This window comes from Bombus affinis, chromosome 10 (genome assembly GCF_024516045.1).
Source record: "Bombus affinis isolate iyBomAffi1 chromosome 10, iyBomAffi1.2, whole genome shotgun sequence".
Classification (NCBI taxonomy): domain Eukaryota; kingdom Metazoa; phylum Arthropoda; class Insecta; order Hymenoptera; family Apidae; genus Bombus; species Bombus affinis.
This window is the reverse complement of record NC_066353.1, coordinates 221,158-236,563: the sequence shown is the minus strand read 5'-3', so window position 1 is coordinate 236,563 and position 15,406 is coordinate 221,158. Positions and strand designations below refer to the sequence as shown.

The window sequence follows — 15,406 nt, the reverse complement described above, 5'->3', positions numbered from 1 at the left end:
ATCTCTATCAAAAAAGTGCAAACTTGGGAAAATTGTTATATCCATATGGATCCCTTTGGTAATCATTTTTTATTACAACATAAAACTAAACAAAAATTAAACGTTATGGCATGGTATATCGTGATCACCAGGATAAAACACATAAGACTGTAATGGCATTCAACGTGTTAAGAAAATTTCTTAAATAATACGTTTCGTCATTCTACTCTTTCTTTATTCTCATAAGAATCAGTAAATCACAAATCTCTTTAATTCCATTTCACTTCGTCCCATTCTATTCGATCATCTTTTTAGTTCCATTTTATTTCAAGCCCATCCTATTCTTTTTCGTTTTGCAATTCCATCACGCTCATCTATTACTTTTCCAATTTCTAATCCTAACGCGATTCTATTCTATTACATTCTACCTTAATCGGTTTTACCACGATCAGCGTACTCAGATTCTGAAATTTTCTCCATAATCGACCGCGTGCTACATTCATTCCGACGTGTGCTGCGTTACGCGCACCATCAACGCGCGATTCTCGAAGAGGGATCGCGATTTCATGTCCACGAATTCACGGGATTGCGGGCTAAAAGTGTCGGGGAAAATGAAAACTTCCAAAGAAATCTATAACGACGGGAAAGATTACTCCGGCTAAAAGTTTCTTTACCAGCCGTACGTATTTCTCTATCATCCTTAATAAACCACTAGTATATCACGAAGGATGCATTACACAAGGAAGGGAGGTGAGGGGTTAATGGCCGGTGAAATTGCGATCGTAACGCGACATGAACATCGTCGTTGCACGGTCTATGTTCCCGTTGCCCCTTCGTCGACGAGCAAACATAAATCATGACGGCGGACCATTCTTACTCGGCTTTGTCGCCATTCTTCCATCGAAAGAAACAGATGCTCAGTTCGAAAGGTTTCAATCGAAGAATTTTCGAAACCGAGCAAGAAGAAGTAGATTCTACGACGGTGAAAATGGTAAATCACTATGTACAGACGATTTATATATATCGGATTGTAATAAATTAGAGATAATAGTTATTAGACATTGAATATGGACATTGTTTGATCAATAGGTTCTTCAATTTTTCTTCATGTTTCTTCTTATTCGTGAATTCGCACATTCACCGACGATCTGGTTTTTATTGCCTACAAAGTTGACAAATAATCCTTGTGCAGTAGCAGTCTCTATACTGTGTAAGGTATATGTGATACGAATCGTAGTGAAATATTTGCTCTTGATATTGTGTCTTTTACTCGGCAAAAATATAAAATATTTTAGTATCACATATCGTATAACTTGCAAAACCTGTTCTTTTTCGATAACAGACATTTTAGCAATGATACATCCGGTATTGGTTCGTCGAACTTTCAGCTAATAAAGCAACACGTTTTTATAAATTGATAAATGTTCTAACGAATTATCGAAGATTATAATAAAAGTTAAAAATTACTTTGTTATTTCTTCTACTGTGATTTTACCACGCTAAAACTCCTCGATGTACGCTTCAGAGTATCCGAACGATATTAATTTCCTGGATAAAAATGATCCTGTTTATCCAGGATCGTTCTTTCACAGCACGGCGATCGACATTTAACCAAGATCCGATCTCGTTTCATGCTACGAAACCGTGGGGGATAATCGAATTAGCCTCGACCGACAAATTCATTTACCTTTCGAATGATTTCGAGCCGCGCGTATAAACGTAGGCGGAAGTAATTAAAAATGAAACAGGATATCGACGCGTCTCGCGTATTTGCAGGTTCACTCGATACTTTAATAATGTATCCGGGCACAAGCGCGTGGACGCCGTTTCTCTCGCCCAGCTACATATTTATCAGTCGAAAAAGGGTATGAAAGTTTCATGAGTATTCCCGAGGATCGAATCGAGCGATATTTATTTTTTTCTACAGCAAATAACACCGGATAAGCTACTGATGGATGTTAAAGTTTAATTCCTATCGCGAGAGAATTCTAAACAATTTCATTTTGTATTTCTAAAAAAGCAGAAAGTGACGGACTCGTGATTTGATGAAAATATGCGATGAATAAATGCATTGCTGTTTTGTTTCAAAAGAATGAGAAGTCGTGTCTACGTAAAACTGATCGGATCAACTTTTACGAATGTTTTAAATATAGTTTATTTATTCTACAGTTCTAAAATTTCTTATCTCTCCGTGATTCAATAAAAGGATTATGATAAATTAATTCGTGTTCTACTTTAACGAAAGGATAAAGGTTATCGCAATATAAAATCTATTTAACCAGCCTTTTACAAATATTTTAAATACTTTACTTATTCCATCGTTCTACACCTTCTTATGCTTTCGACTAAAAATTTGTACATCTGTGTCTTTAACAGTCTTGATCGTGTTATATGGCAAAACGGATTGACAATAGAATATTAGAGAACGAAGATTTATAAGACTAATAAAAATTTCTATGTTAGACAAATATTGGTCATTGTAGTTGAACCGCTGCGATGAGTAGAAGAAAAAGTAACTACCTCTAATTTCCTCTTTTCCCTTCATTTCTTCAGCATCACTATCTATTCTCCTTTTCCTTTCTGTCCTCCATCTTTTCTTTTCTTCTCCTTCTTTTGTTCTCCCTTTTTCTCTTCTTTTCCCTCCTACCAATAAAAAAATAGAAGGGCAAAGGTATTTTAATGAAAATAGCTTTGGCAAATGCTAAAAAATATTACAAATTCCGGTCCTCTAAAACTCTTCAGTCCCCTAAAGCATTCTAAAATCCGTGCGCTTCGAATCCGACACGCGACACATCCTCATCCCCGATAAACGGGAAGTAAGCCTATATTTATTCCACGAACAAAAGAGAGACAGAAAGAGAGGGAGAGAGAGAGAGAGAGAGAAATAGAGAAAAATACTACGAATCAAATCAAACCATTTCCTATACTTGAGCTGAGTTTATATTCAAGAACATGCATGAGAAATTCTACTCGCCTCGATACACTGTGTGCCATACTGCGTTGTGGATAACGCGTATCCTCGGCCACCGATCGATATTTTTCATTTTCTTTTACATCTCCCTCGAAAATGTGCTTTTAGAAAGGGTCGAGGCCCGAACATTCTTTACCAGATGCCAGACACTTGCCCTTGAATATGGGGATTCCATCATAAAGAAGATACGGCACCACAGGTTTTACGTGAATGTTAATGCGTAGAGGTTGATCCCTTTCTTCGATTCCTATACGTAGAATATGAATCTTGTGGGAAATATAGAATTGTTATATTTGAAGGGTAAGAGATAAAAATATGAAGAATTGTTGTTCACTCTATGTGTATCCTATGACGGAATTTTATGTTAATATTTTTCAAAATATGTCATAACATTGCTTTTCTTTCATTTAGGTCATTATTATATATTTATTGTATTTATGTTTATGAGAAATTTTATTATATTCATTACATCATGTAAAATCTTGATTATAGTGAAGATGATTTGTAAATATGGTAAAATATATGATAGAATATTTAGTAGAATATTCAAGTAAAAGTTGACTAATTTACTATGACAGAATAATGAATTTAATCGTCTTTAGTAATTATTCTATCGTCCCTGGCAATCATTATTATCATACTTACGTATTAGTAATTTCAGTAGCAAGTATCGTTACGTGGTATCCTCGAGCACCTGCGACATTTAGAATATCATATCAATCCCTACGCGTTACATTTACTAAGATGCAACAGTATGCAACTTCCAAAAAAGGAATTTTCACCCCTTTTCATTTAAAGAAGCCTAAAATATTACTCTAAAAAAGCTCTTCTCAATTAAAAGAAAATCTTAAAAAAGGCGCTCGAAAAAAGGGGTCTCCCAATTAAAGAATATAAAACTCGCACTAAAAAGAGCTTCTTCCTCCAATTAAAAAACCTAAAAAGACACACCGTCCAACTGACAAAGACGTCAAAAAAACCACTTCGACAAATATCCCGCTGGTTATGAAACTTTATAAAAAAAAAGTCTGAAGACCGCAACCACAACTTTTAAAGTTCGCTGCTACACTAAATATCGATCAAGAGGACAAAAATCTTGTCTTCAAGAGACGCATAATCCTTCAGAGTGATTCGCGATTCTACCTCTTTCAATCGTTCGCCAAAGGACCAAGTAAAGGGCAGTATAAAAATTGTGCTTCAATAATTTGAGGTCCCTGGGCGCTTTGAGGTCGAAGGCGGTCAATACGCTTTGAATCCTGTCTCCTTAATCTCCAGAACGACGTTATTTCGAGGTCAAAGTCCAACTGGATCGACACAATACTCCAACTTTCTCGAAGTTGCAGTTTCCGTCTCCCTATTATCCTTCGCTCTAAAATCTAGAGTCTACAGCCCGAAAGATCGATGGCGAATTAGACGCTGAAATTCGACACTTCTGAGCAACTGTTCTAAATTCCCGCGAGATCGCTCCGTATGGATTTGCAGTCGCTATATCGTTTCGATAAATCTTCCCGGTAGAGAATTTTATAACGCTCAATGACGATAGAAATATGTATTTGGTCCGTCTATAAACTTAGAGATGTTTGTACAAGTCACGCCGACTTAATGCTTCGGGAAATAGAAAGATTTGTTGAATAAATTGATAGATTGATATACGACGAAATGGAAGTTCTACCGAACAGTTGTTTCAAAAGGGGAGGAACTTAGAGAGGAAGGAGTATTTTGTTAATATTTTATGTAAAAAGACAGATTTGTCTAAATTTGTTATCCAAAACTATAAAATCCCTCCATTTATACTATCGACCATTTCCTCTAGTCATAATAATTCCTCAGATAGTCTATAAATACGTCCACTGTGAGAGCAATTTTAAGGAGAATTCTCGTCCCTTCGATATGGACACTGATAAGAGAAAACACGTGCCGAACATTCTTTTAAGAACTACCGTATATCAAAGTTTGTTTCTTTAGAATAAAATCATATATTTCAAGAGATGAACGAAAAATGTGTATCTTGTACTTAAAATACTTTTAACGTCTTTTTGCTAAGGTATTCCAGTGACGCATGACCAACTTAAACCTTTCAATGAAATAATATAGGCCATTTATAGAGTAACCATTCTCGTTAAATCGAATCGAAAAACTCATACACACCTTGTAAAAAAAAAAAAAAAAAGAAAAACAGTGTATGTATATTCAACGTTTCTCATCAGTGAACACTTTACATTGATTCAACGAAGAATAGGGCGTCGACTAATGGCTGCTCTCAGGTGTTAAGAGGCAAGCGATCGAGGTAACGGTTTTACAATATATTTGCTTGCGACGGGGCCTCTCTGCTGATTCTGTTGACTGAACGAGGAGGATTTTAATGCCTTTTCAGAGAAGCCAGCAGCTGCTTTGCTTTACACGTGATTATGCACGCGTTGAAACGGTTTGCTGCTATTGCTATTCCTTTTGCTCTTACCGCTTCGATTAATATCATCAGAAGGGAACATAAGACTGAACGTAAACGTAAAAGAAACGAAAAAAAACGAGCCAGAACGATCGGTTTAAAAATAAACAAGAACGCAAGACCCGGTAAGAGGAGGAGACCTCTCTTTGCTGAAATTAAAGTGTTCTCGTTCGCCAGGAGGAAGAAGTAAAAATATTCCACCACGAAGAATGTTAAATAGAACAACGAGTGTAGGTATGAAACGCTCGCGAAACATTTGCATTTCGAACGGCTGTAAATGTCCGACATTTCGCGTTTCGAGAACGACTCGACGTTATTGAACGTGAGTAAATAAAACAAGTAGAGTAACTGGCCGGGAGAAAAAGATACGTATGATATAAAGATCTTTCTCGTTACGTGACAAAGTAGCCATAAGCTTTCTGTGTTTTTGTTTCTTGCGAAATTTTCTCATTTCTGTGCATTTTTTGCATTTTATTTATTTAATTTTCTTTGAAACTAAACGTAGCGAAAACATTAGTATGCAGCGAAACGGCAGGGGTCTGTATGGCTTAAAATAGATGAATATTTCGTGTTTAAAAAAAACTATTTTAATCCTCTAGGACGAGCGGCCAAATGCGGTGTTCCACGGGAAAAATGAGAACTCGCTGAGTTTGGAAAAAATGAAGCTGTTGAAGGTATGGAATAACGAAAACTGGTAAAACGTAAGCCAGATTCGTTGGAGTTTAGGCTGAATCGCGTGGCACATTAATGTAAATGAGAATCTACCTCTACATTTCGTTGTATGTATATAATTCGAGCTGTTTGATAAATTATCAACATATTTCATTCTTCTATTATATTATTTTATCTATTTATCCATTTTCCATCACATAAGGATATACATTGTTTGCCATAAGTATGTAGACATTTTTATCAACACCTAACTGTTACTAAGGATATCTCAATCAATAGCAAACCATCAATCTGCAGTATATGGTATTACATCAAAATGAAATATATGATTTGCAAAAATATCAAAAAGTTTAGATATTATTAGAATCAATTACAGTCGTCTTTCGCTCAATCAGATCATTTCTAGGTTATTTATAGCTTCACAACCATATGATATGAGTATAATAAATTTCTTAAATAAAAAAGCTGCTTCACGATGCAACTGCTTGACGCTTATGTATGCCAATATTGTGATTGCATATTAACAGTTAAAATTAACTTTTATTGTGTTCCATCATTTTATGATGCTTTGTGATTTTCTATGTGTAATTTTATAACTGATCTATACATATGTATGTACTGGCAAAAATAAGCAGGTGTCCATATACTTCTGGGCAAAGGCGTACATTTTCACGAAGAGAAACTTTATCGCAGAATTGAAGTAACGATATATGTATTCCAGTTGTTCCTGTTTTCATAGTCTTTCCTGATATGTCCGATCAATAAAGGCCCCATTCCCTTAGAAAATCTAGCGAGCATCGAAGACATTAGGCGAACTAACGTGAAATACGTGGAGGAAACGCGACACTCCGGACACTCTAATAAAATATTCGATACTTTGCATAGTGAAAACTTCTATCCGAACTGTCGTTCCAAATTTCTCTCCCGAGTGAAACTAACTAGAGCACTCGGAAACAGGCTCACCGTCGAAGAGACAACTCGTCGAGACACACAGCCAATGATCGTTTGTGAGCAGAAAAAAATCTCTTTCACAATCTCTAATTTGCAATTAAAACGATAACGCCAGGAATCAAGCGGATAGACTATCTGGAAACTCTGTACGTCAAACGTTATTTTCACTGCTTTTACAAATATAATAAATACTCATTTTACGCCAAGTTCCTCCGACCCTTCAAATATTCATTTCTCTCCTATTAACTTTCTTCAAAATCATCTCTTTTTTCTTCTGTTATTTCGATGATATTTTCCTCGAAATCATACTAATTTCCCCTTGTTAATTGTAGTCACTCTGCTTCGTTTCCTTCGTTCCCCTTCCTGCAAAAATATTACAATGGAAACTCACCTTGTTGCACCATGATTCACTCAACACGTTGATGTACATTTCCAGGATTTATGTCCTTCCATTTCCACCATACTTCTTTCGAAATCATTTCACTTTGCTACACTTCCCTACAGATCGTTCTACTGTACGTTCACAGTCCCATTTTTCATTAAACTAAATTCTTTTCCGCCCAACCAAAGAGCACTCACAATGTTCTATCGCGACTCGTTAAAACGTCTGACCGTTCAAGAGTCAACAAACGCGCTCGTGCTTCTTCCCCGAGGTAGAGCTCGCCCTGCCGCCTCATAATTAACCAAACTTGTTGATGCCACGAGAAGAAAAGCGCGACTCTTCTCAGTTTTAAGGAACGAGTCAACGAGCCGTCGTCACTCGTCTTGGATGCGTTGCTGGCAATTAATAGCGGAAGGGAAAGCGGCGTGCAGCCAGAGGCTCTCGAATGAACGTCGGTTCTCTTTCCTTTTCTCTACATGATGGTGGTTTCAGTAAACTCGACGAGAATCCGACGCTCGAATCGTCGCGGTTGATGCCTTTGGACGTTCTAGCCTCGACGAACGACGGGGCTCGCGTGAAGTAGACGACGGTTGTTAGAAGAGCGTTCTCATGGAAGGGGATTCGATGTTTTATGCATAGCTCGTGTATACGGCGCGGACGGAAAATTGAAATTTGATCGCGATAGCGTTTATTCTATTTCGTCCTTTACCTCGTGCTTATGAGAGAATTTGATTTAACATGTAGTATAGCGAGGCTGGATTTTATGAACTTTGGTGGATCATAGAACAGAGAGTAAGAGTAAAATCTTGAGTAACAACATGTAATTGTTGGCAATTCAATGGAATTGCAAATGTAAAAGATGGTTGTTTAAAGAGTGAAGAATTCTGCCTGGAGAAATCTCGACTCTTTCCTTCCGTTGTATTTTTATCGTTATACGGATTTTCTGTGATATTGGGGTCGTCGTATATCTGTCAATTTCATTAATTTTTGCAATGACAATTATTAGTCCAATTCCCTGTACGTTATCTGCATTAACTTGGTATTATAACATATAAGTGCATCGTAATAATTGATTCCAAAGCGCTGACCCTTAAGTTATTCAATGGCATTAATGGAAAATTGATGAGGACGCATCGTGCGTGAAACTCATATTTCGTAAATGTATTAATATTTTTTCAAAAGATTAATAAATATCCAAATGTAAGTACGTACCTGAACAACTTTTACGTTTCTATATTGTCTCTAAATCGAACTAAAAATAGTACGGGATAACATTTTTTTTTCGAAAATAAGGTGATGTATGTATTGCTCTCTTTTGAATTAATTTACATTAATTCTAATAGGAAAATCATACGTAGCTACCTAAAAAGTAACGTAGAATTAAGCGACTGACCACAACTGCATGCAGACTACTGGCTGTCACGTTGCAGGTGATGCCTGACCACAACCGGTCAAAACTACTGGATCCGTACCACAATGTATCGGGTTAAACGTCCATCCAAACGACACTTATTCTATTTATTATAATTTTAGTATCTATAAAATTGTTATATATTCTATAGTATTATCATACTATTATGAAATAATTATGAAATTTCTTTTCACCAATGAACAAAAGATAAGCGAAAATATACCTTTATCGTGAAACCTATTTCAATGAAATATCGTGTTACAAATAGATTTCTTTAATAAATAACGCAACAGTAATAACACAAAAGATTTTTATACCAAGGTCTACTTAATTTAGTTTGTGTAATTATTACACGGGATAACAATTTGAAAGTCATTCTGTACTTACAATGCTTCAAAGAACAAGAAACGTATTTTTAAATTCTATGTTATAAAACAGAGAAATAAAGATTAAACCTCTCGAAATAGAAGTGGTTAAATTCAAGAGTAAACGCACGTTTTCTTATTTATAAACGAACGTTTTAAGGGTGCAGCGCTACAAATTCTTAAAATTCGATTACAGTGAATTAATGGTATCAAATGGAACGTTGTCCCTCCGAGCTGAAGCGAATCGAAACACAAACGAATGGACCATCTACCGCGAAGGAAACAAAACTCTGTGTGGAATGCAGCTCATTATAAAATACGTTGCACGGTCAGCGAGGAAAACGGAGAAACAGTTCGCAGAAAAAGAAATTGTAGCATAATTTAATTAAACCGTTGTAACTCGGTTTTCCGGCGAGTTTCAGACATGCGAGAACTCATAGAATTCAGGATGAAACTACGCGACGAGGGATTCCAGTCTACGGCAAGACCTTCGCAATTATTCTTGTCAGGCCGTTTCTCCAAAACTTGCCACTTCTTTTTCGAGCACGAGCGCGCAAAATGTGATAAAAAATGAAGAAGCGATAGAGATTGCTGAAGACAAGGGAAAAAGGAGGAAGAAAAGAAAGAAGAGTTAAGAAGGAGCACGAGAAAAAAGAAGTTAGGGAATGTTAAAAAGAGTTAGCCTCAACTTCGCCGCAATCTAATTTCTCGCCATTAAACTTGTAAAATGTTGTTCAACCCTCGAGTCTCCGATGCCATCGAAGTATCCTTCCCCCGCTCCTCTTCCATCGAGTGAATATTGCAATTCACCTGCGCCTGCGACGGCCAGGATCCGCTTTCTCTGTTGGACTAAACCGTGGAATTGCCTCCCGCCTTGTAAATTGTCCAATCAGATTTATGCAGATTCGTGGATCAATTTGAACAGGGTGTAGCGACATTATTCCAAATGGAATATGATTCTATATCGAGGTCTTAGAATTTAGATTAGTGTCGTCTAGCAACTCCTTATTACTGCGATATTTTACTGGTATTCAGAAAAGTAAAAAAAAAAGTACAGTAACATCGTGAGCCAATGGTATTGAACGATAATAACATTTTTTTGCGATTTATTTTTAAATACATTTGGACAATGGGGATGATAATCGCGCGTACAGTGGTAGCGACTTTGATTGTAATTTGAGAATTAATAATTGTTTAGAACGAAAATTTCTGTTCTTGAAAGGGAAAGCGGATGAGAAAGAGGATAATCGAAAGAAAACAGATAGTGAAGGTAAAAAAAATGGAAGAGTAATGAAACGTAGAAGAGCTAAACTTAACGATCCAATCGGCAATAATTGAATTATGTGATTGTAATAAAATGGTTTGATGCATGTTTCTAAAGAATTTTAATCTTAGAAAAGAAATAATAACAAAACACAGCAAATGTTGATATAGGTTCAAGAATAAAGAAAAAAAGCGGCGAACTCGCAAATAAAATGCAGGAAAGTTTAAGACCAATATACATAGGTTCAGGTTTGATACCCGCGCGTATTTTTATGTCACATACTATGCGCTATCGTGATAGCTTCCTAGTGCACAACAACCGTCGTGAATTCATTTTTATACTTTTTTTACGAGACTCGTTAAACTGTTAATTTCATATGTTCCCGATTACAATGTTGCGAAAGTTTGATTATTGTGCAAAGAGTCAGCAGGAATTGGCGCTAATTGGAAGAAAGATCTCGTGGCAATTTAATCGAGTCATTTCTCTGATCGAGTGATGTCGCTTCTAATTAAAATCTCGTCCGAGCTTTCTATGATCATAGACCATGAGAATGTGAATTATTGGAACAGAAGAATGTTTATTCGATTGCATAGCACAAAAGGAAACACTGAAAAGTGCTCTTTCTTTCATCGAGAATTGCTTCAAATATTCTTTGTTCGGGTTAAAAAGAGCCAAATTTTGCTCGTTTTCAAGGATTTCATACTTGTAAAATATTTGGATTATAATTGAAAACTTTAGCCATTCAAAGTTCCTGAAACACTTTTGCAACTCCTTCGATTTCTTTCCTACACTTCACAAGAGAAAACAAAAAAGATAGACGGATAATGCGGGCTCATAGTTATATATTGGACGAAAAGTTTCTGTCCCAGAACACGATGCTTCTCATCAAGAATTTGTCAAACTATATTAGTCCTAGAACACTGAACAATTTTCCACGCTTTCTGTCAAAAAGCTACTATCATTTTCGACAGCAAATCCCGCCTAATCATTCACAAATTTCCACAGGAGAGCTACTCCTCAATTTCCAACGTTGCATCATTCTCTTTGTATTCAGCGATTCGCTAGCACTATAACATCTATCGAATTACTATAACAGGGACAACAGACGAAAATTCCAAGATACAGCGGAGGAAAAGCGAGGAGAAACTGCTTCAGATGCATTCACACTCGCAGGCCGCGAGCTACTTCGTTGCTTTTACGCGACCCTCTGTGTATTCGGAACATTTGTAGCAGATAAACTGCAGACAAGAGTTGACAAGAGAGACAAGAGGCTACGCTAGACTTTCTCCCGAAAGCTTTGAGCTCGACTAATGCCGTATCTTCTCTTCCTGTCTCTCTTTCTCTCTCTCTCTCTTTCTTTGTCGTTCTCTGTTAGAGCTACGCTTTTGAGGTGTTCATTGTCACCAGTTGAATTTTTTCCTCGACACCAGTTTGCTTGGAACTGAATTATCCGGACTAATGGCGGAATTAACCCCGAAATGTGCTCGAGATACATTCGACATGTGTGCGGTATACCTAAGATATTCTTTCTTTTAAACTTGAAATATCTATGCAACATGATATAATATGATAGAATGAATGTAACTGGTTGTAAAATCTTGTTCGTCATAGTATCTGGTCGACTCAACGTATATACATATATTGAAATATAATAATAATAGTAATAATATACAAACAAATATATAACAGTAATATACAATGGGCGTAAAAATTACTTTAACAATTTATAAAATTCCGCTTCATCGGCTAAGTTTCATAAATCAAGTTTGTATATGTAAGCCAGTCTTTTTTTAAAACTTCTCTTACTGTTGGTGAAAAAAGAAGCCGCTTAAGATACTTTGGAAGTAACATTATGATTCGATATAAAATATTGTGACCTTCAGTAGAAGTTTAAGTGGAGATCAGGTTAAAATGAGTTATTAACCTCGAGCGAATGAATGAATCTGCAAGAAGTATGTTGAAGAAAATAAAAAAATAAAAAGAAAAGAAAGAAAGAGCCTGGTAGAAGTTGGCGACTACGTCGGCCTGTTACGTCCCCTCCGTACAATCGGTTTTCTCTCGTAAAAATTCATGAACATTGTGGTGCGCCAGTTGGTACTAACATCGTCGTTGGAAAGCTGTCCCTCTCATTATCAACACTCCTGAGATTTTTATCTTCGTAGATGTATTCAACATTCTCCCTTATACAAGCAAGTACATGTTTGTAGTAAAATAAAAACAAAGAGAAAATACCTTGTACAAACATTAGCATAAAATTGTTAAGCATTTTAAAACCTTGCAACGTATATCTTGTAAAAATCTCAGCCAGAAACTATTTAAATTTTATGTAAATGTCCATCTAAAATTCCATGGAAATATTACCATTCGCAATCTAACTAAATTAAAAATTGAATCAAATTTCCAATTTTTATCAAAATCTGTTAACGTTCATTCCCCTCAAATATACAAATTTCATATCCACGTGATCATAAAAAATTGCCTTTTCACATCACTATTCAAAAACTACATTCATAGAATAGTATCTAACTTTTCTAGAAGTTCATAAAGAAGATAGCCATTTTAGATTTGAAATTTGCACGACGATTATTAGGTGGCATATTTTTGTGGTTCTTCAAGTTGTCAACATGTTTTGCTTCGACATTTTGCAAACATCCCAATCACAAACATGCTATTAGGAACACGATTAAAACCCAAAGAGCCACGAACGCGTAATCAATTATCTTGATTGAAAATTTCTAGAAAGAAAACAATATAAAAAGAAATGCATATTAAAAACTAAAGTAGAGCATTACAAACGTTGATTTTATACCAAGTTTTAAGCTAAGAAATTATTTAAATACAGCGGGTAGCTGTCCGTTGGAAATTGCGAAGACACCATAGCGGCACTGAACGTTGTCGAAACGCAATTAAGATTGTTAAAAACGGGTTACATGGGGTAAATCGAGTCAAAAATCCCGGGACGGAGGATCGTGGAAGACATCGCAGGCTGTACAACGGGGAAGAGGAATTTTATTGCGCCGTTGTGTCTCGCTTTATGCAATTACGAGTCGTTGCTGGGCCATCGTGAAAACACGTCGTTCATCTTGCCGTGCCCGCGCATACTCTCCCTCCTCGATGCTCTCGTATAACCCGAGGGTTGTTTTTGTACACATTTTAGACGTTAGAGAACCGCCAGAGAAAATTGAGATCCTATTTGATCGTAGTTATTAATATTTTTTTTATTAATGAAAAAGAAAGTGCAGCTTCATAAGGGAATGAGCAGACTTCGTTGATATTTTTGTCAAATAAAGTAAATATAACAGTACTACGATTGCCTTAGTTTCTGCTGTGTTACGTATAATCAGACACTATGACTCGATATGATTGTTAAAAGATTAAAAATAATGGATATTGAATAAAAAAAGAAAAATACAAATAAATTGTAGAAAGTGATTTGTACAAAATAGAATCGAATTGTTAGAATTATGAAGAGCCAAGTCAATCTAAATTCAGATGTGGATCTCGCAAATCTCATACAAAACTCATGGAATCAAAGAACAAATTCGGCTGTTCCTATGGTGAAAAAGGGAAGGGGGCTGGCTTGATTAAATTTCTAACTACAGAGCATTCGAATTTCGATTGCCGCGATATCCAGTTCATCGGCCAGCTATTTCCGAGTGAGGGTCAAACGTTGGAGAACGACCAGCAGCCGAACTATTTAAGGCCGCGAAATGAATTTACCTCGCCGATCGACGATTCTGCGGCGATTGTTTGTTTTCTCTAATTTACAAAGCGACCAGTCGATTTCCAGTCGACGATAACCCGTTTCGTTGGTCGGCTTTCAGCGTCGGTCTAGAATAATGAAAGGAAACAATAGCGAGTGCGTGGTGGACAAAAGGAAGAGGAAAAAAAAGGAGGGGGAACAAAAGAAGAGGAAAACCAAGAACGAAAGAAGACCACGGAATAAAAGGGGGAAACGAAAGCTAGAAGGTAAATGCGGATAAATATGGACGAAAAGGAGGAAACGAGAGCGTGAGGGCCGAATGGAACCGACAGAAAGAAGCTGATCAAGCTGCAGCGTATAATTTAGCTCTTTCAGAAAGCTCGTTAACACTAGAAGCTTCCCGTTTGCTCCTGTTAGGCGTGTCTTTTTATACCTTTCAAAGAATCGCTGGAGATCTGTTTTCCGTTGCGTTGGATGAGATGGAAAAATATTTGATGAAGCAAAATGAAAAAAATTACAGATGATAATATTTGTTTGGAAAAGATGGTCTAATGGATCATTCCGATTTAGATAGCGTTTTTAACAATAGTAGGTTAGTCATAGATACCGATTTTATATTTAGATACGTTATAATATTAGATGGAAAATAATCAATCACAGTGATTGATCATATTATACGTTAAATAAAAATTTACGTATACCATACGTTTGTATATAATTGTAGGTATTTATTTGTACTTGTATCGTATTTGAAACTCTGACGCAGATATATTTGTGCAGATTACAAATGAAGAATCGCCATTGTACTTGATTTGACAAGATGCTTATAATTTCTGATAATTTCACTCACTGATCACCTATTCCCTATGATTACCTCGCGTGCAAGATCGTTTAGGCTTGACAAAACTGTGAATAGCATACAGGTTACTTGGTGGGCAAGCAACACCATCTGTTTGCGCGAGTAAATCCCCCTGTACACGATACAATGTCCCATCTCTGCCTACTAGGATGAGGAATTATGCGTCAAGGAGGTTTCACGCTTGTCCATTATCCACGTGATTACCATGGACTTAATTCCATGCCTTTACTCGCGGACAGGAAAATTTCCACGGAGCTTAGAGAACACGAGCCGTCGGCATATTAGATCATACTTAATATGTTAAGCGGATTCTGTGAAAGAAAATGTCCTCTTAGAAATATTTCACTTAAAACTTGAAACGGCTCTTAAAATGTACATAGATGTTACAAGATATTTATTGAAAGCA

At 36.5% G+C, this 15,406-nt stretch overlaps 1 protein-coding gene across 4 annotated transcripts in view; it reads right to left on the bottom strand.

Moving 5' to 3' along the window:
- Window positions 1-15,406, bottom strand: part of LOC126921208 (acetylcholine receptor subunit alpha-like) — a 101,610-nt gene that overhangs the window by 78,491 nt on the left and 7,713 nt on the right. Inside the window, exon 1 of one of the 4 annotated variants that reach the window (XM_050732555.1) lies at window positions 2,500-2,518. The exons of the other annotated variants lie outside the window; for them this stretch is intronic. The gene's annotated coding sequence lies outside the window, so the exon portion shown is untranslated. Of the gene's footprint in view, window positions 1-2,499; window positions 2,519-15,406 lie in introns of those variants that run through there. 4 annotated transcript variants of the gene reach the window in all.